Raw genomic sequence first — 26,106 nt, 5'->3', positions numbered from 1 at the left:
CCAGTCCTGTGGCCACTGCTGAGTTTTCCAAATTTGCTGGCATATTGAGGGCAGCACTTTCACAGCATCATCTTCCAGGATTTGAAATAGCTCAACTGGAATTCCATCACATCCACTAGCTTTGTTCGTAGTGATGCTTTCTAAGACCCACTTGACTTCACATTCCAGGATGCCTGGGTCTAGGTGAGTGATCACACCATTGTGATTATCTGGGTCATGAAGATCTTTTTTGTACAGTTCTTCTGTGCATTCTTGCCACCTCTTCTTAATATCTTCTGCTTCTGTTAGGTCCATACCATTTCTATCCTTTATTGAGCCCATTTTTCAATGAAATGTTCCCCTGGTATCTCTAATTTTCTTGAAGAGATCTCTAGTCTTTCCCATTCTGTTGTTTTCGTCTATTTCTTTGCATTGATCGCTGAGGAAGGCTTTCTTATCTCTCCTAGCTATTCTTTGGAACTCTGCATTCAAATGGGAATATCTTTCCTTTTCTTGGCAGGTGAAGACAAAATATTAATATGCAAGGCATAATGGACCTAAGCCTTTTCTCCTTCATTCAAGTTCCCTCCTGGGAGAGGCAGAAATATCCATTGACAAGAAATAAATCAAGATCAGGCTTCGCAGATTTCACACTGAAATGCTAACCTTGACACCTGGCAACTTGCAGTAAAAAAAAATACAGTCTTGTCTGCAATCCACAGCACAAAGCATCAGCACTTCATGCACTTGTCAACGTTGATGCTAAACTCCTCTAACAAAAGCAAATATTAAGACATATGATACTAGAGAGAATTTAAGGCCCACTTAACACAATTTCTCCAGCTCCATCCTTGTGTTTTTTTGGAAGAGCAGGATGTAATGTACTGACAGAACACATCCACTGCTTGACTATTTAAGGTTACATACGCCCCAGGCTCTCACTGAAGGACAACACAAGAAAGAAGGACTTTAAAGAATGCTTTCATTCTGTCCAATATGTTATTCAGTGTATCTGTTAATACAGTATCTTCCTATAGCCCTAGCTTTCTGTGGCACCTCACTGCGAATTCACAATTATGAGTTATTGAAATTCTTACTGAGTGTCTTTCACCTCCCCTGGTCAGTAAATTCAAGGGCAGAAACTACATCTGATTGAACATTTATTTCTCAAATACTGAGTACAGTGTCTGGCACATTAGGGAGTTCAATAATCATCTATTGAATGAATAAATCATATACCATAGTTTTATTTTTACAGAACATATGTTCAGTCCTCCTGGGCTGGGGAGATCCCCTGGAGAAGAAAATGGCAACCCACTCCACTATTCTTGCCTGGAAAATCCCATAAACAAAGGAGCCTGGCAGGCTACAGTCCATGAGGTTGCAAAGAGTCGGACATGACTTAGCGACTAAAAATAAAAAATGGAAAATTATCTCTTTAAAAGAAGAAACCACATCTTCCATTTATTTATCTTCTCTACTCTTCCTGGAACTTGCTGTGATTATAGCATGGAAGTGAATCATAAATATTTGATGGTGATGATGACAACAATCATGACAGTGGTAATAGCGGGAAGACAAATTATCCTCATTGAAACAACATATAGGGATTTCCCTGATAGTCCAGTGGTTAAGAATCTGCTTTGCAATGCAGGGGATGAGGGTTCAACCCCTGATCGGGGAACTAACATGCCACATACCCCTGGGCAACTAAGCCCACGGGCCATAGTGGAAGAGCCTGCATGGCGGAACAAAGATCCTGTGTGCTGCAACTAAGACCCAACACAGCTGAAAAAAAAGATATATATTGTTCATCATTAAAATCAGATGTGACTGTCTCTGTATGCTGAGATTATAAATGGTTACTTTCCTATTTATCCTCTAGGTTTGCCCAGATTGGTTTCCAAGATTTGAGTGATGCTCCCATATACCAGTAAATATTAAAAGAATTAGTTTCTTAAGTGTAAACAAAATCTAGACTGACTATAATTCACCTAAGAAAAATGAATCTCCAGCCATATGAAACTGACACAGCAGAAGCCTGCAAGTCTTTTGCCTTTTGTCTCCTATGTCCAGTGACTTCAAATGATAACTTTCCTATTTCCTCCTGCTGAAGAAGACTGCCCAGAGAATTGGATGCTATCTTTCTAAACATGCTGGGTGCTTGGATAAAGGTAAGGTGAAAGCAGGGAGCCAAGAGCTACAGTGATCTCCACCCTGTAGAGGACACACCTGCCACTCTGGTGCTCAATGTGTTTGTCACATCGCTGCCCTAATTCCAACTCCAGTTTTATTCATAGCTGGCAGAAGCCACTGCCCTTGATTAGTAAGTCTGGCTTTATAGTCTGTCCTATGGCAGACACATACACAGAGGGAAAATCTCTACCTATACATGAAACTGTTTATTACAATCAGGGGTAATTTGATTTGATAAGCAGCAGTCCAAGCACTCAGTGAAGACAAAACTGAAGATGAAACTCCTCTAAGTGTTACTATCAAGATAAGTTCTCCTTCCCCGGTGGCTCAGAGGGCAATTCAAGGGACCTGGGTTCAACCCCTGGGTCAGGAAGATCCCCTGGAGAAGGGAATGGCAACCCACTCCAATATTTTTGCCTGGAGAATTTCATGGACAGAGGAGCCTGGCGGGCTACAGTTCATGGGGTTGCAAAGAGTCGGACACGACTGAGCAACTAACACTTTTTCAATGAGATCATTTGGTTTATCATCTGAATAGCGTTTACTTCCCCAGAGTAGCAGTGTTTAAAAAAATATATATCTATGAGCTAACATGGTCCATGTCAGAGTCCAGAGACAATGGTAGACGAAGAGGTGAATCTGACAGCCTGTCACCCAGAGTCAAGGAACCTCAAGTGATAAATAACTACTCAACACCATAGGGTACCAAAACAACAAGAAGGGGAAGAGTGGGGGACTTCCCTGACTGTCCAGTGGTTAAGACTCTCCCTTCCAATCCATGCAGGGGACAGGGGTTTGATCCTGATCGGGGAACTAAGATCCCATGTGCTACAGGGTAACTAAGCCCATGCACCACAACTAGAGAAGCCTGCACACTGCAATAAAAAGCCCACATGCTACAAGGAAGACCCAACACAGCCAAAATTTTCAAAACAAGAATGAAACTAGTGGACGCCTTTCCTCACTTTGTTGAGTACTTGAAACCACAGCAATTATTCACAGAATACTGAACAGAAATATACTTCTGCTATTGAGGTATAAAAACATGTTGGCTATCCATTCAAGTAAGTTTCAAAAGCATTTTTTAGAAACATGTCCATTAGTCAGATATTGGACTTTAACTCAAAGAAAGAGCATCTTATATAAAAAATATCTCTTCTTTTCCTTGATATCAAAAGGATATTCTTCCTAAACTCCTCAGATCAAATAAGCACACACAGAGAACAAAATGATCACATTAGACATCAAAAGCAAACAGTAAGATCCAGAACTCTGCTTCTTTCATTGTCATAATAAAAACCAAGTCCTTGTCTCAGCATTTGAGATTCTACATTTTCAGTTTCAGCACTCCAGCCTCAATTCCACTGTTAGTTGCTCAGTCACGTCTGATTCTTTGTGACCCCACAGACTGTAGCCGGCCAGGTTCCTCTGATCATGGAATCCTGCAGACAAGAATACTGGAGTGGGTAGCCATTCCCTTCTCCAGGAGATCTTCCCAACCCAGGGATCAAACTCAGGTCTCCTGCATTGCAGGCAGATTCTTTTACCATCTGAGCCACCCGGGAAGCCCCCAACTTCACTAACCCCAACACTTATTCACTCAGCAAAAATGTTGGTTGGCCAAAAAGTCCATTTGGGTTTTTCCATAAGGTATTATGAAAAGCCTGAACTTTCTGGCTAATCCAATATATGAAACGATGGCAGTCAACCACGCTAGGATGATCCCAGTCTTTAAAATTCACTTTAAAGTGTTTTTCACTCAAACCAGTCAATTCAGTGTGTCCTCCAAATGCCCATTCAATAAATATTTACCGGACAGGTTAGATGTTGGGCACTTTTTCAGACACTAGCAATACAGCAGTAGACAAAAGGACATTTCTTGCCTTTATAAAATGCACACCCTGTGGATGAAGAAATGTGTACCTGTTCCTTAACACCTTCATGCTGTGTTCACATCATTTCTCCTTTCTCCTCTGTGACCTCCCAACACATTCTCTTCATGCTAGCACTAATCTTACAAAATCCCATGCTTGCCACAGTTCAGACAACATGTTATGTTGCTATCTAGATTGCTGATGAATAAACTGAGACTCAGGCAAGATTGAAAACTGAAGCATGTGGAAGGAGAGCAGAGGGTCAGCTAAATTTAGGAAACCAAAGAAGCATTAAGGGATTCTGCCCAGGTCTTTAAGGCCAAGACTAAGAGTCAACATGGGAAATCAGTGACTCAGCCTGGGGTGCAGCTGAGGGTTATGTCAAACAAGCAACACAGAAACCCAGTTACCAGTGTGAGGCACCCAGTCAACGCAAAACCAGCAGCAACGGTGCTTGACATCAAGTAAGAACCACTGTGTGAGTGAGTGAGTGAGTGAGTGAGTGAGTGAGTGAGTGTGTGTGTGTGTGTGTGTGTGTGTGTGTGTGTGTGTGTGCGCGTGCACGTGCGCAGTCATGGCTGACTCTTTGTGACACCATGGACTGTCGTCCTCCAGGCTCCTCTGTCCATGGGATTCTCCAGGCAAGAATACTAGAGTGGGCTGCCATTTCCTCTTCCAGAGAATCTTCCTGGCCCAGGGACCAAACCCACGTCTCCTGTAATGCAGGTGGCTTCTTTACCACGGATCCATTGGGGAAGATACCGGTTGAAGAGTACAAATTTTCAGTTGTAAGATGAATAGGTTCTGGGGATCCAATAGCATGGTACTTAGAGTTAAGAATACTGTATTGTATACTTGAAATTTGCTAAGACAGTAAATCAGAAGTATCCTCATCACATCAAAAAAAAGATAACTGTAAGAGGTGGCAGATATACTAACTGACTGTAGCAATCATTTCACAACACCTAAGTGTATCAAGCCACCACACTGTACATTTCAAATACATACCATTCTATTTTCCAATTATATATCAATAAAGTGTGTGGGGGAAAGAAATTCAGGGGCCTGGAACCAGAAATATCATTATACTGAATCTCACATTCTCTTAAGAAAAGGAAAAAAAATCCCCAATTATATATTATAAATTACCTTTCCTTTCCTGATAAGTTTGTTAGGAAGTAAAAGAGATGGGCCTGAGAAATTATGCTCCAATATCAAAGATATTAATAATATCGATGTCAGTAATGATAAAAGATCACTTCATGGCAAATAGATGGGGAAACAGTGGAAACAGTGACTGACTTTATTTTCCTGGGCTCCAAAATCACTGCAGATGGTGATTGCAGCCATGAAATTAAAAGATGCTTACTCCCTGGAAGGAAAATTATGACCAACATAGACAGCATATTAAAAAGCAAAGACATTACTTTGTCAACAAAGGTCCATCTAGTCAAGGCTATGGTTTTTCCAGTGGTCATGTATGGATGTGAGAATTGGACTACAAAGAAAGCTGAGTGCCGAAGAATTGATGCTTTTGAACTGTGGTGTTGGAGAAGACTCTTGAGCGTCCCTTGGACTGCAAGGAGATCCAACCAGTCCATTCTAGAGAGATGAGTCCTGGGTGTTCATTGGAAGGACTGATGTTGAAGCTGAAAACTCCAATACTGTGGCTACCTGATTCAAAGAGCTGACTCATTTGAAAAGACACTGATGCTGGGAAAGATTGAGGGCAGGAGGAGAAGGGGTTGACAGAGGATGAGATGGGTGGATGGCATCACCGACTCAATGGACATGGGTTTGGGTGGACTCCAGGAGTTGGTGATGGACAGGGAGGGCTGGCGTGCTGCAGTTCATGGGGTCACAAACAGTCAGACACGACTGAGCGACTGAACGACTGAACTGAACTGAATGATAAAAGTAACAGAAAACTAACTGTAATAACATCAATAACCACAATCATAATGCCTCGTTATTGAGGCATATATATTTATGTTATTCATTATAATGTTAAAAAACACTTTTGAAACTACTAACTCATTTCATTTCATAAAATCCTATGAGGAAGGCAGGATATTATTATTTTTCTAATGACATCAACAATATTAGTTGCATCATTTCAATTACATTATGGTGGAAGGGGCATTTGTAGGATAATCATAATTTATTTATAGCATTGGTGTCTTAAGAAATGTGACTCAGGCTGTAACTGGAACCTCAGGAAATCAGGATATTTCCATGAGCTGCAAATCCAGTGGTGAACAAGAGACTCCAGCATGGGCTGGCAGAAAAACTGTTTTCTTCCCAGTCTACCAAAGTAATCTGGCCTTATCTAGAAACATCTAGAAAGAGGACACGGAAGCCTGGTGTGCTGCAGTCCATCAGGTCTCAAAGAGTCAGACACAACTAAGCCTGAACAACAACAACTGATGAGCTTCAGAAACAGTATCAGTGGGGACATTCATGGTGGTTCAGTGGTTAAGACTCTGCCTTTCAATGCAGCGGTTCAATCCCTAGTTGGAGAGCTAAGACCTCACATGCTTAAGGGCCGAAAAACCAAAATATAAATCAAGCAATATTGTAACTAAAATTCAATAAAGATTTTAAGAAAAGAAATATTATCAATAAAGTCCTTGGGCTCTTGTTTCTTTTCAAAAATATTTTTAAAAAGCAAAAATTAAATCAAACGCAATTGTAAGAATGGTACTAATAATGCATCCTAGTCATAGAAAGCAAGTGCAAGTCACTCAATTGTGTCTGACTCCATGCGACCCCACGAACTGTAGCCAGGCTCCCCTGTCCATGAAATTCTCCAAGCAAGAATACTGGAGTGGGTTGCCATTTCCTTCTCAGGGAATCTCCCCAACCCAGGGGTCAAACCCTCATATCCTGTGTCTCCTGCATTTGCAGGCAAATTCTTTACTGTCTCTATACAGTTGAAGCTCTGTGAAATGACCAAGGTCTTTTCTCCTTTTCCAGAATTCCTTCTTGAATTTTTCATATACCTCTAACTTTATTTGAGGACTGAAAACTTTTCATAACAGCTGTAAATGACACTACAATTACTGAGATAAGGAGTAATTAATACTATAATACAATCCAGGCACAAAAACATAAGTACCAGCAGATGCAGTGGATATATTTCAACTTAAGACCTTGGATGCTCATGTCTGTCTTACAGATGTCAGAAAATGGCTAAAAAGTAAAAGGTACTAAAACTAATTAAAGCAAATTTCAGTAGAAGTATTTCTAGTGATCAAAATAACTAAATATAGTACATGAGCTACACTAGTTTAATCTAACTCAGACCCTCTCACTTCCCCTATAATGCACATCCCAGAACTGTTTTAATACTTAAATAGTCTGGTACTAAATGGACTCCATTCTTGAATTTTAGCAAGTAATTTAAAGCTTTCATACTACCAATAAAACAGCATTGATAGCATAGCAATTACAGAGTTTAAAAAAAAAAAATGATGTAAATGTTAAGTAACAGTGAGGATAGTTACTGTTTCCACAAGGTAACTCCTGCAAGGGAAGGGACAGCTGGGCGTTTTATCCCAGACCTGAGGGGGCCCCGGGGAAGGCCAGAGCCAACAGTTCACCCACCAGGCTGCCATCTGGCTTGGGACCAAGCAGAACAACAGAGGCTGGCAGGGGAGTCGCTGTGTTGTGTCTCCAACTGGGCATTAGCTTCATCCCGGTGGACGCGGTTTGGAGACACAGTTTCACACCATTCTTCTCCTCTGTGAGTTCTCTCCCTGTGCCAGTGGGGGTGAGGGGAAGATTCTGTCACAGTAGGTGTTGGCCTGACCTCAATTAAGACACTTGCCCCATTTGGAAAAAGAGAGTTTCAATGACTCTGTTCTATAAACTCCCAGAGAGTCCAGAACTCAAACCAAAATTGCAGGCAGATGAAGGAAAGGATGGAACTGGCAGGGATCATGAGCTTGGCCAGAAAGAGAAGAGCAGGAATGGAAATCCTGAACCTCTTCACATCACGGCATTATAAATCTGAAATACAGGGGGAAAACACTCAGGGAGGATGAGTCATGTAATAGCACAGTCCTGTTTCATTTAGTAGCTGGTTTGGGAATAGAGCAGTTGGCATGGCTTGGTAACCCATGAGGAATAAGTGAGTAGTTACTCCTCTCAAGGTCCTGGGCAAACAGTAATGTATGCTAGCAGCAGTAAAGACATCCAAATAACTCTCAAACTCTTCTTCCATAGCTGAAGATGATGACTCTTTCCCTGAACATCCAGTCCCAAGTTTTCCAAGCAAACTGTCTATAAAATTTTTTTTAGCTAAAAAATGTGAATGAAATATGGGAAAGAAACCTCCCATTCCACTTCCTGCAAAGAAAAAGAAATCTCTACAAGCAAGCAACAATATTAACTTTTTCCCCCAAGTGATAGAGGCAGAGATGCAGGCTGGCTGAGCAGCTGATCATGTGATGCTGTGATGTGACAAGGCCAGGCAACCTGCCACTCAGTCACTTTTTACTTTGCCTCTCCCAGGTGTGATGGGAGGGAGTCTGGCTTCCCCTTGGAAGCCTAAGCCTCTGGAGTTGAGTTCCTCCCTTTGCTATCCCCTCGACCCAGATACCACACGGGTCTGATGTGGGCACAGGCAGAAAATTGTCCTGAGGTCAAGTCTGCTGGATCCTAGAAGGCAAAGATGTCAGGAGAACAGGTTCGACAAACGCTGTCTATCAAAGGTACAGGTGGACGGCGTGACTCACACATGAGCACTTTCAGAGCCTTTTAGGGCCTGCAAGCCAATACACTCTGTCTGAAGATTTTGGAAAACCAGCCCCTCTTTTTTTATTATTTTTTAAATTTATTTAATTGGGGGATAATTACTTTACAATATTTTGATGGTTTCTGCCATACATCAACACGAATCAGCCACAGGCATATTCATGCGTCCCATCCATCCTGAACCCCCCTCCCAGCCTCCCGCCCCACCCCATCCCTCTAGGTTGTCACAGAGCACGGGTTTTAGGTGTCCTGCTTCACACATCGAACTCACACTGGCTATCTATTTTACATAAGGTAATGTTCATGTTTCATTGCTATTCTCCCACATCATCCCACCCGCTCCTTCTCCCACCTAAGTCTTTATCTTGAAACCACCTGCAGCAATTGGGTCTCAGTCTATGAGTTTCCCACTCAGCAAATCCTTAAACTAGTCTCTTTCCTAACCACCCAAGCCCACACTTATGCTTCAAAACACTCTCCTCTCCCCTCCTTTCCCATCTGCCAGTGTCCAAGATTATCCTAATACTGCCTCCTTGTCTCTCCAACAACTTTACCTACCCTCTGCAGTTTTTTTCCATCTCTTAAACAGTCCTGTGTTCCTTCACATTTATCTCACACAAATATAAACAAAGCTAAACACACAGGCCTTCCTATTACCGTGGGCCTCTCAAAATTTTATACTTTGCCAAACTCATTTGTTTCTTCATTGCTTTTTCCCCAGCTAAACAAAATTACTTTGATATTTTCATACGATTATGAAGCAGCCAGAGTTGTATTCCAATTTACTTTTCTAAATTGTTAATTGATTCACTCACTCTCTCATGGAATTTTTCCTGTAACCAAAGTTACATTGAAGAAAATGTTGCTAAATATTCAGTCTGAGAGCAAGTAGCAGGTGAAAATGTACAGCCCACAGAAGAATTAAATATCATGAACCTGATTAACATTAGCAGTGTAGTCTAACCAACACTGTTTCACCAGAGAGATAATGATGAAATATTCTAAGTAGACCCATAAATATACACTAAGATGATTAAAGCAATAAATAGCAGAAATCAATCCTTCCTGCAGGGCTTACAAGAAGTGTTTCTAAACCACAGAAATCCCAACAACACAGATTTGCAATGAGATTTCGCTGAGAAAGTTTTAAAAAGTTTTACTTTGTTTTCACAATATACAGAGGGATGAAGTCCTTCTTTGAAAGTTCCAAGCTCAAACAAACAAACAAAAAGGACAGGCAGTACCAATGAAAAAAAATTTTAACTGGACTCTGTCGGTGATGATAATATTGAATCAGAGTTTAAAATCTTAGTATAAAAATAGTCTAGTGATTATGTAAAAGAAAGTTCTCGACCTTAAGAGATACTTAATCAGTAATGAAATATCTTGACATCTGCAGCTCACTGTAAAATAGAAGGAAAAAAGCATTACATGTATATATACCTACACAGAGAAATAAAATATATGTACATATACATTCACAGCCCCCACACACATACCAAAACATATAGGTGGGGAGGGAGGAAGAGGGAGAAAAAGTGCATTCAAATGTGGTAAAATGCTGGTGAATTCGAATGAATCATAAATGGATGTTCATTGTGTTATTCCTCCAACTCTCCCATAGGTATTAAAAAATTTATTAAAAAGATGTAGAGAAATTAAATTTTCCTCCTTCTTTAATACCTATTATATACTTCTTACATGAACTATATCACTAAAATTAGCTTATGGTTTCATATTTTACAACTTGGTATTTTATATACTCTACATTTTAAGATTTCATAGTAACCAAAAGAGAGCTATAATCTATGAAATGTGTCCCAATAAACATATTTTGATTAACTAATTAAGTTTTAAAAGGAACATCTGTTCATTCAATTGGGAAGCAGAATTATTTCTCACCAAATAAAGTTATATCATGCTTTTAATGTAGCAATTAAACATATTTTCACAATCTCAATATGACTTAATATAGAACTAATGTTTTGCAATAAAGAAGCATTCTAATGAAATTCTATTGTATTTCATACAATAATACAATATTGTATTTCATACAATAGAATTACCAGCTACCAATTAAGGAACATACCAGCATCAACAACTTAAACTTTTGTATACTAAAAAAAAAATTCTCAGCCTTGTTTAAATTTCAGGAGGGAAAACAGAATTTCAATTGTTTTTTCACTATAAAATTGTGGTTAGCTGTTTCTGCTATGTAGGTTTATGTTATATTTTAAAATAATGGGATAGGATTCTTTCCAAGAATCAGGTCATAATCATAATCTGGATAGACAGGGAAATGGGTGTGTATGTTAATGACATCCGACAGCGATATCCAACTGGATTCAGACAGTAAACTTCCCAAGTTGGTGATAAAAACAAGACAAGTCAGGGAAAGACGGGAGACGATATTTAACAACCTACAGGATGACACATCTGGGTGAGTTCCAGAGTAACTGGGGAGACTACACAGATTACGGGGAGACTGCACAGATTACGGGGAGACTGCACAGATTACGGGGACACTCCACAGATTACGGGGACACTGCACAGATTACGGGGACACTGCACAGATTACGGGGACACTGCACAGATTAGAGACACTGGAGGATGCTGAAACAGCCCGACCACTGCCTTAGTCCCCCAACAATGGCCTCTGAGAAAAGAGCAAAGCTGACATGCAAGACTACCTCCCATCCCACAACACAGTGACTCTGCTGGCTTCACAGCAAGGAGACCCAAATCCTTAATGTAAAAATTTGCAAAACTTCAAACAGATCTATAAACTGGAACAATGCAACTCTCAACTAGATGATAAAACTAGAAGATAAACTCACCAGGAGATATATATATGTACCCACTACATAGCACCTTCTTTTCTCCATCCCATTTCAGACTGGAATCAAATTTTAGTGCAGTTCTTCTGTATCATAATGCCGGTGGTCCAGTTTAGACTTCAAAGTCCCCAATTCCAGACTCATTTCACACAGAAGGCATATCTATCCCAGGCCTCCTCCACTTGTTCATGCCCCCACAATATTTTACTAGTGTATATTAGAATTATTTATCTTCCAAGGAGATTTCTTGCTACTGTGAAAACAAATCATGACTTATTTTTTTTTCTTTTATAACAATACTCTGCACAGTACTTGTACAAAGCTAGAGTGTAAAAAATATTCTATAAGAAAAGTAAGAAGTAGCTAGCTGAGAGGTTAAAGAGATTATGTGTTCAACTCAACAAAGTTCAAGGCAAAAGCAAGCTTTAAAATATCCTAGTATCAGTAGGAGAGAGACCAAATATCATACAGTAGCTATCAGGACCAAGAACTGATTTTACCTGAGGTGTAAAACCTACAAACTTTTGAAGACCTTTTCTCTGTGTAAGTCTATGACTGCCAGTCATAAGGATTACATTTTATGGGCTTGGTGAAACTTCAACTAGATAAAAAATATCTGAACTTCCGAAGAAACTGTACTTCAACAATTTATCTTTTTTCAATGAATACCCAAGAATGATATAAATCTAAGGTGCTAGATTCTAGAGAAAAGAGATCAGTTTGAATAACATGACTAAAACTTGACCTCTTCTTTATCTAATCACTCATCTCGAGGTACAAGGTACTTTCTAAGAATGATATTATAAATAACTCAGTGAAAGATAAGTACTATCAACAGCCATTATAACTAAAGCATAATCAATGCCATGTACAACATCATTCTCTAAAAAGAGGAGACCATTAATCACTTTCCATTAAATCATTTCATATTAAAGTCAGAAACATCTTTTTTTATAAACAGAGATTAAGCTGCATTTAATATTGATCAGGTTGTAATTAAGCTTAGGAGTTCTTTCTGTTATGGGGTCACACCCAATTTAGAATTCCAGAGAAATCAGAAAAAAGCAGCAGATCCAGAAATTCCTAGTGGTCCAGTGGTTAGGACTCCATGCTTTGAGGGCTTTGGCTAAATTCCTGGTCAGGGAACTAAGATCTCACAAGTTGCAGCCAAAAATGTCTTAAAAAAAGAAGATGATGATCCAGTTTTTAACATTTTAAAGCTTTTTTCAGTTCACAAATCAAAACTAACAACCAGACTTCCCTTAACAAAAGAAACTGGAAAGAATACCTAGATGAAATAAAATAAGCTTGTCCCCTGAAGATTAATGCCTAGCAATGTATTGCTTCACTTTAAAGTTATCAGAGTACAATAAACTACAGAATACAAGTAAAAGTCTCATGCATAGATACTTGTTAGGGACATGGGTGTGACTCCATATTTGTACTTATGTCTCCACACCCACTGCTGATTTCTACATCCATCTCAAACAGATGTTAGAGCAGTTAGATATCAATAAGAGTGTGAAAAAAACCTCTTCTTGGGGATCAAAGAGAAAAAAAAAAGGGGGGGGGGGGAAAGAAAGGGGAAAAAAAACAGAGCCCCCCGTCCAAAGAGAGAGAGAGAATAAAGGATTAGAAAACTGTACCCTTCAAACAGCTTTCGGTTTAAAAGAACAGTTGGTTTTGTTTTTTTAATTATTAGGAAAAAAAAGAATGAGACACAAAAATTATTGACGGTAGGGAAGGAATAAACAAATGACAGGAGGCCAACAAAACTGAGAGAAACAAATTCCTTCAGAAAAGCAAGAAGTGAGGTAATTAGTATTACAAACAAGTGATTTTCAAAATGTCTACATGGAGTTAAAGGAATTACGAGTCTTCTATTAGGCAAGAGTATTTTGATTTTAGATAATGTATCTACACTCGGAGAAAAGGTTTAATAGAGAAACGAATACTTGACAAGAACATAGGCAGAACAGTCTATGGTATAAATTGTAGCAAAACCCTTTTAGATCTGTCTCCTAAAGCAAAAGAAATAAAAGCAAAAATAAACAAATGGGGATCTAATCAAACCTAAAAGCTTTTGCACAGCAAAAGAAACTATTAACTAAACAAAAAGACAACCAATGGAATGGAAGAAAATATTTACAAATGATATGACTCACGAGGGGTTAATATCCAAACTATATAAACAGTCCATACAACTTAATACAAAAAAAAAAAAAAAACCACACAATCAAAAAACGGGCAGAAGACCTGGAGAGACATTTTTCCATAGAAGACATACAGATGGCTAACAGGAACATGAAAAGATGCTCATCATTGCTAATTATTAGAGACGTGTAAATGAAAACCACAGTGAAATATCACCTCATCCCTGTCAGAATGACTATCATCAAAAAGTCTACAAATAACAAATGTTGGGAAGGAAGGGGATAAAAGGGAACCCTTGTACTCTATTTGTAGGCATGTAAATTGGTATACTCACTATGGAAGAGAATATGGAAGTTCCTCACAAAACCTAAAAACGGAACCAACACATGCTGCTGTGCTTAGCCGCTCAGTCATGTCCGACTCTTTGCGACCCCGTGGACTATAACCCACCAGGCTCCTCTGTCCATGGGGATTCTCCAGGCAAGAATACTAGAGTGAGTTACCATGTCCTCCTCCAGGGGATCTTCCCAACCCAGGGATCGAACCCAGGTCTCCCGCACTGCAGGCGGATTCTTTATCGTCTGAGCCACCAGGGAAACCCAAGAAGTAACATATGATACAGCAATTCCAGTTCCGGGTAGAAAGCTGAAGAAAATAAAAAACACTAATTTGATAAGATCCACACACCCTAATGCTCATAACAGCACTATTAATAACAGCCAAGAACCGGAAGCAACCTAAGTATCCATCAACAGACAAATGGATAAAGAAGATGTGGTGTATACACACACACACACACACACACACACACACACACACACATATGCATGCTGGAATATTACTTGGCCATTAAAAAGAATGAAATTCTGGCAGCAATGTGGATGGGCCTAAAGAATATTATGCTTAGTGAAATTAGTCAGAGAAAACAAATACTTTATGACCTCACTTATATATGTGATCCAAAACATAATACAGATAAATGTACATATCAAAACAGAAACAGACTCACAGATTCAGAAAACAAACAATAGTCATCAGTGAGGAAAGGGAAGTGGAGGAGGGGTGGGTTTGGGCTACAGGACTGAGAGATACAAACCACTTTGTATAAAGTAGATAAGAGACTAGGATAATTGCACATGCCAGGGAATAACAGCCATTACATTAGGGCAATGTTTAATGAAGTATAAACTGCAAAAATACTGAGTAACTATGCTATACACTTGACACCAAAATAATATTGTTAATCAACTACACTTCAATTTTAAAAATAGAATGTGGTAATGACCACGCCCTAGTTAAAAGTTAAATGAAACTGATTGTGACGCAGGCTTAAATTTACGAAATAAGACTCCCTGGGGTCATGTAAACATATATCTAGCTTGATTCGCTAAACCAGGCAAAAACATTCAATCATTACTACCAAACAGAATTAAATTCTTTAACTATTCATAATTTTAAACACCAGGTCACATTTTTTAAGTTTTTCAGATCTTTGTGTGTGCTCAGTTGCTCAGTTGTGTCTGACTCTTTATAGCCCCATGGACTATAGCCCACCAGGCTCCTCTGTCCATGGAATTTTCTGGGCAAGAATACTGGAGTCGGGAGCTATTTCCTATTCTAGGAGATTCTCCTGACCCAGGTGTTGAACTCACGTCTCCCATGTCTCCTGTGTTGCTGGTGTATTCTTAACCACTGTGCTATCTGGGAAGCCCCAGAGTTATGCTTTTCACAAATTCTACAAACCAGTCAAACAGCAGTCTCTGTTTTTTAAATACATATATTAATGATAAATCAACAGTGGCAATGGTGATGACGATGATGGAGAAAACGAATGGCAGCAGCCAACATTTTGGGTGATGAACAAGAGATTGCATGTTGCTTCTTGTATTCCAGTGTGTTTATATGATCAAGGAAAACCTAAAGAATACAGTTTACAATACATACAGGCTAATGAAACATTTACAAAGTGGAATTGGAATGAGATAAAAATAGAATCAAAAGAGCTCAGGTCTACTTTTTCCACAACCCAACTTTATAGAAACAGACTAGTTCTACCAGTCTGAGGTCAAGTGAATACTGCTCGCCAACGGTATTTTATACAAAAACCAAAAACTTTGTTTCTGCTGTAAGGCTTATTTTGAAGCTTTCTTTTCTAAAGCCACAGAGAGACAGTACACAGGACAAAGCAATTAGATGGCAGAGAAAAGAGGTTCCTCTTTTAGGAACATCCTCCTAAATGGAAGATGCAAAAGTTCACGGTATCAGGTCAGTCTTGGGCCATAAAAAAAGTACTTCATACCAACATTGTTAGTTTCTCTCCTCTTCTTTAACACTGAAATAAATGTTCTATTTTTCAAACACATTTTAAAAGTTTTATACTCACCCACCTCCCCCAAAACTAAATATTTGTTTCAAACTGTGTCTTGTTCTCTGCTAAACACAGTTGTTATAATAAGGAAACTGAAGTGGTTGATGGCTGTAGCTCCTCTTCCAGGAATATCTGTCAAAATACTCATTTGTTAGTTTCAAGCTGTCTGGAAATCTATTTTTCCAATTATATTTCACAAAGTAAAAGCATTACAAGTGTAAAGGGAAAAAAATGTATTACAGAATTGCCTTTCCCCAGAGAATAAAAAGCTGGATATTTTTCAGTTGTTATTTTACAAATAAATATTTCCACTCAATTTAAGATAATATAAATAAATGTAAGTATTACCTTAAAAATTAGAATTATGCCATGCTTCCCTGAAGGAAGAACTGAGCTAAATTAAAATCAACGATTTGTAGAATATTAGAGATGGAAAGAGTCTTGGAGGTGTCCATTTTTTAAAAAGACCATTCTGGATTATATGATTAACTTTCAAATAATCCTGGGAAGGGGCTTCCCAGGTGGCTCAGGAGTAAAGACTCCACCTGCCAATTCAGGAGACACAGGTTCAATCCCCAGGTGGGGAAGAACCCCTGGAGAAAGAAATGGCAAACCATGCCAGTGTTCTTGTCTGGAAAATCTCATAGACAGAGGAGCCTGGCGGGCTACACTCCACAGGGTCACAAAAGAGTCAGACATGACTTAGCGACTAAACAATAGCAAACGACAATCCTGGGCAAACAGGGGCAGATGGGATTTTAAGAACAGAAGTAAAGGAGGAATACAGTTCCCCAGCAGCTTGTACAAACTTGGGTATGCTCTATTTACTAAGAATTAATTAAACAATACCACTCTAAAGTTGAGTTCTTGATACGTTAAGATTATTAGAGAAAAAAGGATTTTCAGTATTAAGCAAATATAATCTCCTTCCATCATAGTAGCGATTTAGCTATCTGCACATAAGCACACAGGAAAAAAACTCTTTTTCCTAGCCCTTAGAGGTAAATGAGTATCATTAAACAATTGTGACAGCTGCCTCTTGAAGTCATATTAACAGTGACACCAGAAAACATATGATACAGTAGTGACAAAAAGACAAAAGGAGACGGTCTGGCACTCTCTGAGAGTTTCCAGGTTTACACACCTTTTAATTCCATAAAATCAGGAAAAAGAAAAATCTAAAGGGATCAAAATCATTTCTTAGACAAATTATTTTAATCAGACTATACTTTTAAGGTTTTGTAGGTAAAAATTAAAATCACCTGAGCAATTTCAATATAAAATAAAAATAAGACACAACTATAATTGTTCACAATTGAGTAGCAAAGAGTTCTCTGTAAGATATTTAAATTCTTTGAAGAGATAGTTCATTTTTTCCCATATGCTCCCAAGTTAAACCCAAGTCTCTCTCTGTCACCAAATAAGACCTCACTTTATTTATGCTCCATTAATCAAGACTGCATGAACTAACCACTAAAAAAAGGATGAGTTCTCTTTCTATAGAATAATGTCAGCAAAATAAACTGATAGTTATAAAAAAGCATACACAATAATAGACATAGTCAGGAACATGTTACAAGTCATTTTTCCATCATTAATAACACAAACAGCAATTCACAAGTCATTTTTAGATCATTAATAACACAAACAGCAATTCTACTTCTGTAAATTTTATTGACACTCATTAAAATAGATGCCATAGTTGGTATATACATATAAGGAAGAAATAAATGAAAAATATACCTTCGTGGACATATTTAAGAGAATTCTTCAGGATTTTAAGTAAAACAAGCAAACCAGCATTATGATATCAATCAACTTTCATTTAAACACATATGGTGTAAGACACCATTGGATGAAACAATTAGAATATAACATGTCCACAGAAATATCTTAAGCACCATATCTGGAAAGCAACACTTAAAACATTAACACAGAAGATGTATTTATAATTTAAAACAGTCTCTATAAAATTATTCCACACATGTCATGAGAATGTTCAAGACTCAGCTGAATTTCTTCTCAAACAATGAACATCTCTAAATAGTAACTATATTTTCAGTCCTTTGTCTAATGCACCAGAAAATGAGTACAGAGCAAAATAAATAAATTGAACACAGTACAAAAACTTCCTAAGCATTCTGACCAGAGGAAAATTTCTTTATTTTTCAAATTTTTTTTGTAGTTAACTTGTCTTGCTTTCAGGAGCTGAATAATAACCAAAATAGTTCCAGTGTCTTAATTATTTGTAATTTTCATTTCTTAGTTGGACTTCATTTCAATATAAAAACCTGGATTGAGAATCACGTGGTAAACAAAACTTAACAAGCAACAGTGAACCCAATTCACTTTACCAAAGAAAACTGAGAAATAAGAAAAATAAAATAAAACAGAGAAAGAATGGATATTATTCATACTATTAAAAATATTCACAATTATCATGGAGCTTTCTAAAAACAATAGGCTGAAGAGCTGCTTCTGAGGCCCTTTTCAGGCAGGTTTGATTAATAAAAGTATCAGAAAGATCTCACTGTCTCACTCACTGGCTGGCATTTTACACCAACCTTAACTGTTCTGTAATGACAGGAATGGATAGAACAGAAAGTGTCAAGTCGAAATACTCTCACCTCTGCTAGCCTTCTATTTCAAGAGTTCAGTTTCTTCACGGAGTAAGTTATAAAAACTTTAACACAATGGCTCACTCTATTAAATCTGTGAGATGTTTAAAGGGAATAATCATAGCCCACATTTAAAAACTGAGAACTTGAAAAACAGGTGTGTTTGCCAGAGGTTTTTTCCCTAAATGACAGAGTACATTCTGATTGTCCCCATGATTAAACTTTCACAGAGTATTTCAATGTAGGCTCAGGAAAAAACTGTGGCCATTTTTAAGATTTTTCTTTTCAGGTGCGGGAGTAAAATTCATGGTGGAATATGCAGGACAGAGGTTCATTTATTTTGCCATTTAACTAATACATATACTAAAGCTTTTATCACACATAAAATCACTGCTCTAGGCCTTGTGGCCCAGGCAGAAGTAAAAATCAGATATGGAGTCTATAAAGTCAGAAGGTACAGGGTAAATACCTGGTGTCTGGTGAGACATACAGATATACCTCACAGCACACAATAGAAGTGAGTGAGTGCCAAAGAGATCCTAAGAAAACAAACTGGAGGACTGTGGGAGCAGTAGGGGGTGTTATCAGGGAAGGTAAATTTTATTCCATGATGGCATAGAATATATTTGCCAAAAGAGAGAACAGATTTGCATATGAAGATAAGGTCAAAAGACATTCCAAGTAAAGAGAAGAGAGACATTAAGAGTGGAGAACCTGGGGAGATGGAAGAATTCAGGGACAAGTGCAGAGTGCTTCACTTTGGCTAAAGAATCATTTATAAGAAGGGATAGAAGGGAGGCTAAAGTAAAAATGAAAGCAAGTAACCAGGTTATGGAGGGCCGAGACTGAATCTTCTCCTGTTGGCAGTTTAAGGGCTGGCCTGACATCATCTGTAGCTCAGCTGGTAAAGAATCCACCTGCAATGCAAGTGACCACAGTTCGATTCCTGGATCGAGAAGATCCCCTGGAGAAGGGAGAGGCTACCCACTCCAGTATTCTTGCCTGGAGAATCCCCATGGACAGAAAAGCCTGGCAGGCTACAGTCCACGGGGTCACAAAGAGTCAGACACATAACTGAGCAGCTAAGCACAAACTGACATCATCTGAGCTCGGCTTTAGCAAAACTGAACTGGAAGGAGCGATCAGAATGAAAGCTGAAGTAGGACAGAAGCAGATGCAGAGATGGCTTAGGAGGTTAACAGCTTAAGAAAACATTTACATGACCCTAAAATTGTGAATGTTAAAGCAGACAGGGCAAAGGCAAGGATTAACTTTAACGTGAAAGTCGCAGGAGTTGGCAACCAATTGGAGGTGGCTGGCAAAGGAGAAGGGGTCAAAGATGTGCTCTTCTCATGGGCTAGAGATTCTCCCTGGCTATGAACTATCTCTGAAGCTAACTCACTGTAAGGATTCTTTGTGACAGTATTGAGAGCTAATTTCAAAATACAAAGGAAAGAAACATATTTTGCATAACTTAATCATGTATTCAAATGAGGTAGTACGAGGAAGTGATCCCAAAGGCCCTTCACTATTTTGTCCTTTTTTCTTTCCCTCTAAGTTTTTGGAAGTGAATTAGAGAAAACGTGCCTGTCATATAAAAGCCCTTTTACTGACAAATGTAAAATAAAACTTAAGGGCCATCTGATCATAACTTTTCCTTTTTAATTCCAGGCAACAAGACACCGAATATAAAAGTAAACTACCCAAAGGCCAAGTGATGGCTGGAATAAGCACAGAGCAAGCAGTCTGGGTAAAGAAGCTTTGCTCTCTAGAGAGCTGTGGCTTCAGATCCACTTTCTGTCAAAATAAGGGAGTTCGACTTTTGGACATCAACTGAAGTGCAAGTCCAAGCCCAAACACTGTTACCAGAACAATTGATGCTTTTGAACTCTGGTGTTGGAGAAGACCCTTGAGACTCACTTGGACAGCAAGGAGATTAAACCAGTCAATTCTAGAGGAAATCAATCTGAATATTCACTGGAGGGACTGATGCTGGAGCTCCAATACTTTGGCCACCTGACGCGAAGAAACGACTCACTGGAAAACACCCTGATGCTGGGAAAGACTGAGGGCAAGGAGAGAAAGGGGCAACAGAGGATAAGACGGTTAGACTGCATCACCAACTCAGTGGACACGAGTCTGAGTAAACTCTAGGGGACAGAGAAAGCCTGGCGAGCTGCAGTCCATGGGGTCGCAAAGAGTCAGACACGACTTAGAGACTGAACAAGAAAGAACAAAACGATTCCTTGAAACATGGCTGAGCACACTTGGCCCTCATGTTTTTTAGCTTCTTGCTTTAATTTTAGAATATTTTACAACCAGTCTCTAATTCTGTTTAATTTCAGCCAAATCACTTTAGATGAATCTGAAAAAAGCAATCACTTGATCAGCACAGAGAAACTTTGGGAGTCAGGATGCTACCAAAAAAAAAAAAAAAAAAACCTCACACCACACAAACGCATATCGCATACACATAATTTAAGATCAGAAGAGCTAAAATGACATAAACCAACTTAATCACTTTATCATACAGAGACAAGTATCTTCTTTTAGCAAGAAGGAAGTTATTTTACTCCTGAATCAGCAAAGGAAAAAGAGACATGAAAATTCCTCTCTAGGGGAAAAAACAGATTGTTGAAGAACATTAGAAAGACTAGAGAGAATATTTTTCAAAAGGTTTTAGCAAGAAGGGTAGGATATGTTTCTCAGGTTCTGAGATAGATTTTATGACTCTTGTTCCAATTATAAAAAGAGAAAACTTCGGCCACTATAACTCAACTCTATTGAGGATTAAATAAATTTTTGCAAACTATGAACATAACATTTTTACAATGTCTTGGAAAAGCAATTTCAAGCACAGGACTTTTCTTTAATATTCATTCAACATCTTTATAGAGTTTCTGCAATAAACCAGACCATAACTTTGGCACTGGACAAAATCGCTTTTTCAAACTTAAAAATCTTCAAAAAAATATGTATGCATACACATAAATAAATGAATAGTAGCTTCTCAATATCATAAATGATATATAATAGATCCCTCTTCATTTCAGTTATATAGTATTTCCAATGTAGTTACACATTTTATGTTTTTGATGTCATAATTTACCTCTTTTTATACTGTGTGTCCATTAACAAATTATTGCAGCTCTAGGTATTTCCCATGCTTTTGTCCTTTAAACTTTATACTAGGGTTAATTTTTTAACACACTACTGTAATACAGTATTAATGTATTCTGAATATGACTACAGTTATGTTTATCACTGTATTTTACATTTTCATGGTTTTTTGTTACCATTATAATTGGGGTCCTTTCATTTTCAGCCTAAAGAACTTTCAGCCCTTTCCATCAGGCAGGCATAATGGTGATGAACTCCCTCAGCGGTTGTTTGTGTGGGAAAGCCTTTATCAACCCATTCTCTTTTTATTTGGCTGTATGGAGTCATAGCTGCAGTACATGAGACCTTTAGTTGAGGCATGCAAAGTCTTAGTTGCAACACATGAGATCTAGTTCCCCACCCAGGGATCGAACCCAGGCCCTCTGCATTGGTAGCACCAAGTCTTAGCCACTGGACCACCAGGAAAGTCTCTGTATCTCCATTTCTGAAGGACAACTTTACTGGATAAAATACTCCTAGTTGGCAGTTTTTTCCTTTCATCACTTTGAATGTATCACCCCGCTCTCTCCTGGCCTTCAAGGTTTCTGCTGAGAAACCCACTGATAGCTTTGTGGGGGTTTCCCTGTCTTTAAGGAAGGTTTTTCTCTTGTTGCTCTTAAAATTCTCTTTGTCTTTGATTTTAGACTGTTTTAGTATAATGTGTCTTGCAGTAAATCATTTGGAGTTAAAATCTGGGGGGAAGTTATATGAGCTTCATAAATTTAGATGCCCAACTTTCTCCCCATATTTAGAAAATTCTCATCCATTATTTCTTTAAATAAGCTTTCTGCTCCCTTCTCCCTCTCTTCTCCCTCTGGGACTTCAATAATACGTAGTTGTTTCTCCTAAAGGTATTTCATAGTTCACATAGGCTTTCTTCAATCTTTGTCATTCTTTCTTCTTTGAACTCCTCTGACTGGATAATTTGAAATGACCTACCTTCTGCTTCACAGATTTTTTCTTCTGCTTGATCCAATCAGACACTGATGCTCTCTATTGCATTTTTTAATTTCATTCATCATATTATTCAGTTCCAGAATTTCTATGATTTTTTTTTTATTCCTGTTTTTCTGTTTAACATTTCATTTTGTTCATATATTTTTTTTTTAATTTCATTGAATTGCCTGTGTTTTCTTGTAGGTCCCTAAGCTTCCTTAAAATTACTATTTTGAATTCTTTTACTGGGAACAATTGTAGCTCTCCTTTTATGGGGAGGGGTATTAGTTACTGCAAAATCACTGTGTTCCTATATGGTGCCATTTTTCCTTGATTTTTCATGTTTCTTAGAGTCTTGCATTGCTGTCTTTGCCTTTGAAGAAGCAGTCACCTACTCCAGTCTTTATAGACTGGTTTTAGGAGAAAAAAACCTGCCAGAGCCTTGCTAGAAATTTGGAGACTTTTTCAAATCTTTTCTATGGATTCACCTGTTCCACACTTATTGTTCCTTTTTGTGAGTGAATTCTTAAGACTGTATGCCTTCTGTGGATCCTGCAAAGCCAGGTCAAATGATGAGAGCCTCCCATTTTGCTTTCCCTGGGGCAGTCCTGAATGCTCAATGTTCATGTGGTCTCTCCCAATCCTGCAGAGTCCAGTTGGCTTTCCACTTGTGCTCACCAATGGCTGCAGAGGTTAACTGTCTTTGCTTCAGGGGTGTACACAGGGAGCTGGCCAAAGGGTAGAGTATGGAACTATGAATGGATGAGGCACCAGGGGTGCTCAAACACTCTCAGTTTTCCCTGTGGAAGAAAGCATCAGTCAGGAAGGTTCCTATTGGCATTGGGCTGTGCCACCTTGGGGAAAGGGTGATGCAAGTAAACCAAAACTGTTCCTGTTGGCCTCTTCAAGGCATGCAGTCTCAGACATTCTTCCCCCACAACAGTAGGCTGAACTTCTCTGCTGGACCACCAGACTTCCACAAAGGCACTGCTTGTCAAAACCAGGTGCTCTTTGTGGGGAGAAAACAATGGTGGTTGTTCTGCAGTCACTAAGTCATGTCCGACACTTTGTGACACCCCCCCCCCACCATGGACTGCAGCACACCAGGCTTCCCTGTCGTTCACTGCCTCCCAGAGTTTGCTCAAATTCATGACTACTGAGTCAGTGATGCTATCTAACCATCTCATCCTCTGCTGCCCCCTTCTTTTGCCTTCAATCTTTTCCAGCATCATGGTCTTTTTCAATGAGCCGGCTCTTTGCATCAGGTGGCCAAAATAGTGGCGTTTCAGCTTCAGCAACAATTCTTCCAGTGAATATTCAAGGTTGATTTCCTTCAGGATTGAGTGGAGAGAACAACAGAAAACTCATTGCCCCATGTGATGATACCATTCTTCTGCAACCCAAGAGACACTCAGTTCACTGATGCTCTGCTCAGGACTATAGTCATTTCCTAGTCTGCAATGAGTTTGGGCTCTTCTGCCTGATATATTAACATATAGTATATAATATGTGTAAATAAATTTATTTTTTTCTCTTTCTCCCCAGCTTATCAGCTTCACATTTCTGTTTATAAAGCTTTCTAGAACCTCATCATCATCTATTTTTCTTTCTTCCTGTTTGCTCTGGGATTGGGAAAAAAAGCTAAGCAAGTTTTTTCTCAAATTTTAAAAAAGAGATTTTTAATACAGGCCAAGTATTATACCTGTGACTTGAGTAGATAAATATCACTTATATCATTTTCATAATTTTTAATGCCTCTCTCACTCCACGATTTAGGTGCAACCAGGGAGAGCCACATTATTAGCATCTGTATCATCAGTGCCTAGAACTATATCCAGTTCTGTGTTTTTTTGAAGATAGCTGATAAATATTTTGAATAAATGAATTTTCAATTTCCTGAAAAATTCAATAGAGCACCAGGCTCATGACAGTACAGTTATATGAAGGCTTAGAATGCTTAGATATTAGGAAATTCTGCAATAAACTAGTTGCATGACTTAGGACAAATCACTTGACACATCTTGGTTTTACTTTCTTCGTCAGTAAAATAAGAATGCTGAACTACACAAACTCTAAATTTCTCATATATATATAATATTTTAATATTTTTATTTTGATTACTCATAATAATTTATTTTTCTTAAATAATCATGATACACAAAATAAGTCACTGCCAGATAGGCGTTTTGGTTGGGTCCTGATCTCTCACTGGCAAATACTATAGGTCTTCTTTTCATTGAAAGGAGGGTTGTGAAGGGTGGTGGCAAGCAAAAGGTTCTATTTAAATTTAACATTTAAATTGCCCCGGTTAAATTTTTAATTTAAATTTTTTAAATTTCCCAATCTCAGCATTTTATCTATAAATTACAGGCTCTCCAGCCAGGCATAACTTGAACAATATATTTCAGTAGTTCACAAGGGTAGAGAAAACGGTCACAGAGATATGTCTTGGGTAACTGGAGGACAACCTTAAGGCATCTATGGTACAACATAAGGAAGAATGATAGGAGACAGGGGAACAGAATATACAGTAAACAGACTGCCTCAAAATTTCACCTCCAGAAGGCTCTGTGAAAGGAAGCAGGTGAAATGGTCCAATAGTGAATAAATAAATCCTGCTCAGTTTTTCCATCATACTCTCTTTACCTGTAAAAGAGAAGCCCACTAACACCAAAAGGCATGCTAAGCATACATTGACCGAATATATATTAAAACAAAAACTGAGTACATACTCTGCATCCGGCATTGTGCTAAGGCAGAAGAAAGACAAAGATTATTCCAACACATCCTCCACCTGTAAGTGCTCGGACTGGTTAGAGAGAAAAGAGAGTAAACAAACCATAAAACACAGCATAATTACTATTTTAAAGTAAGTATATCCTACCACTTAGGCACAAAGAAAGGACTTTTTTCTGGGAAAGTGATCTTTAAACCAAATCTAAAATGATATAGACAAGCTGATGAGGACAACAGAGAGGAAATCCAGGCAGAGGAAATGGAGTGTGCAAAGTCACGCAAGAGTGAAGCTGAGTGTATTCAGGGAATGACAATTGTTCCAGCATTTATGGGGCACTGGCAGTCAAAGAGGAAAAGCCTGGGAGGAGAGCAGGAGCTGTTGCGTGCGTACCAGGGGGAACTGTACTGTGTAATGAACATATGGGGAAACAATGAGGAATGTTAAGCAACATAAAAAACATGATTAGCAGTCAAGATAGGGAAGAAGGGAT

General features: G+C 38.6%; 1 protein-coding gene across 3 annotated transcripts in view; it reads right to left on the bottom strand.

The window, feature by feature from the left end:
• The window catches only part of EPS8 (EGFR pathway substrate 8, signaling adaptor), a 193,453-nt gene that overhangs the window by 150,056 nt on the left and 17,291 nt on the right, over positions 1-26,106 (bottom strand). The window contains exon 2 of one of the 3 annotated variants that reach the window (XM_065940842.1): positions 20,705-20,849. The exons of the other annotated variants lie outside the window; for them this stretch is intronic. The gene's annotated coding sequence lies outside the window, so the exon portion shown is untranslated. The remainder of the gene's footprint in view (positions 1-20,704; positions 20,850-26,106) is intronic. 3 annotated transcript variants of the gene reach the window in all.

This window comes from Muntiacus reevesi, chromosome 1, assembly GCF_963930625.1.
Source record: "Muntiacus reevesi chromosome 1, mMunRee1.1, whole genome shotgun sequence".
NCBI lineage: Eukaryota > Metazoa > Chordata > Mammalia > Artiodactyla > Cervidae > Muntiacus > Muntiacus reevesi.
This window is presented reverse-complemented; position numbering and strand designations above follow the sequence as displayed.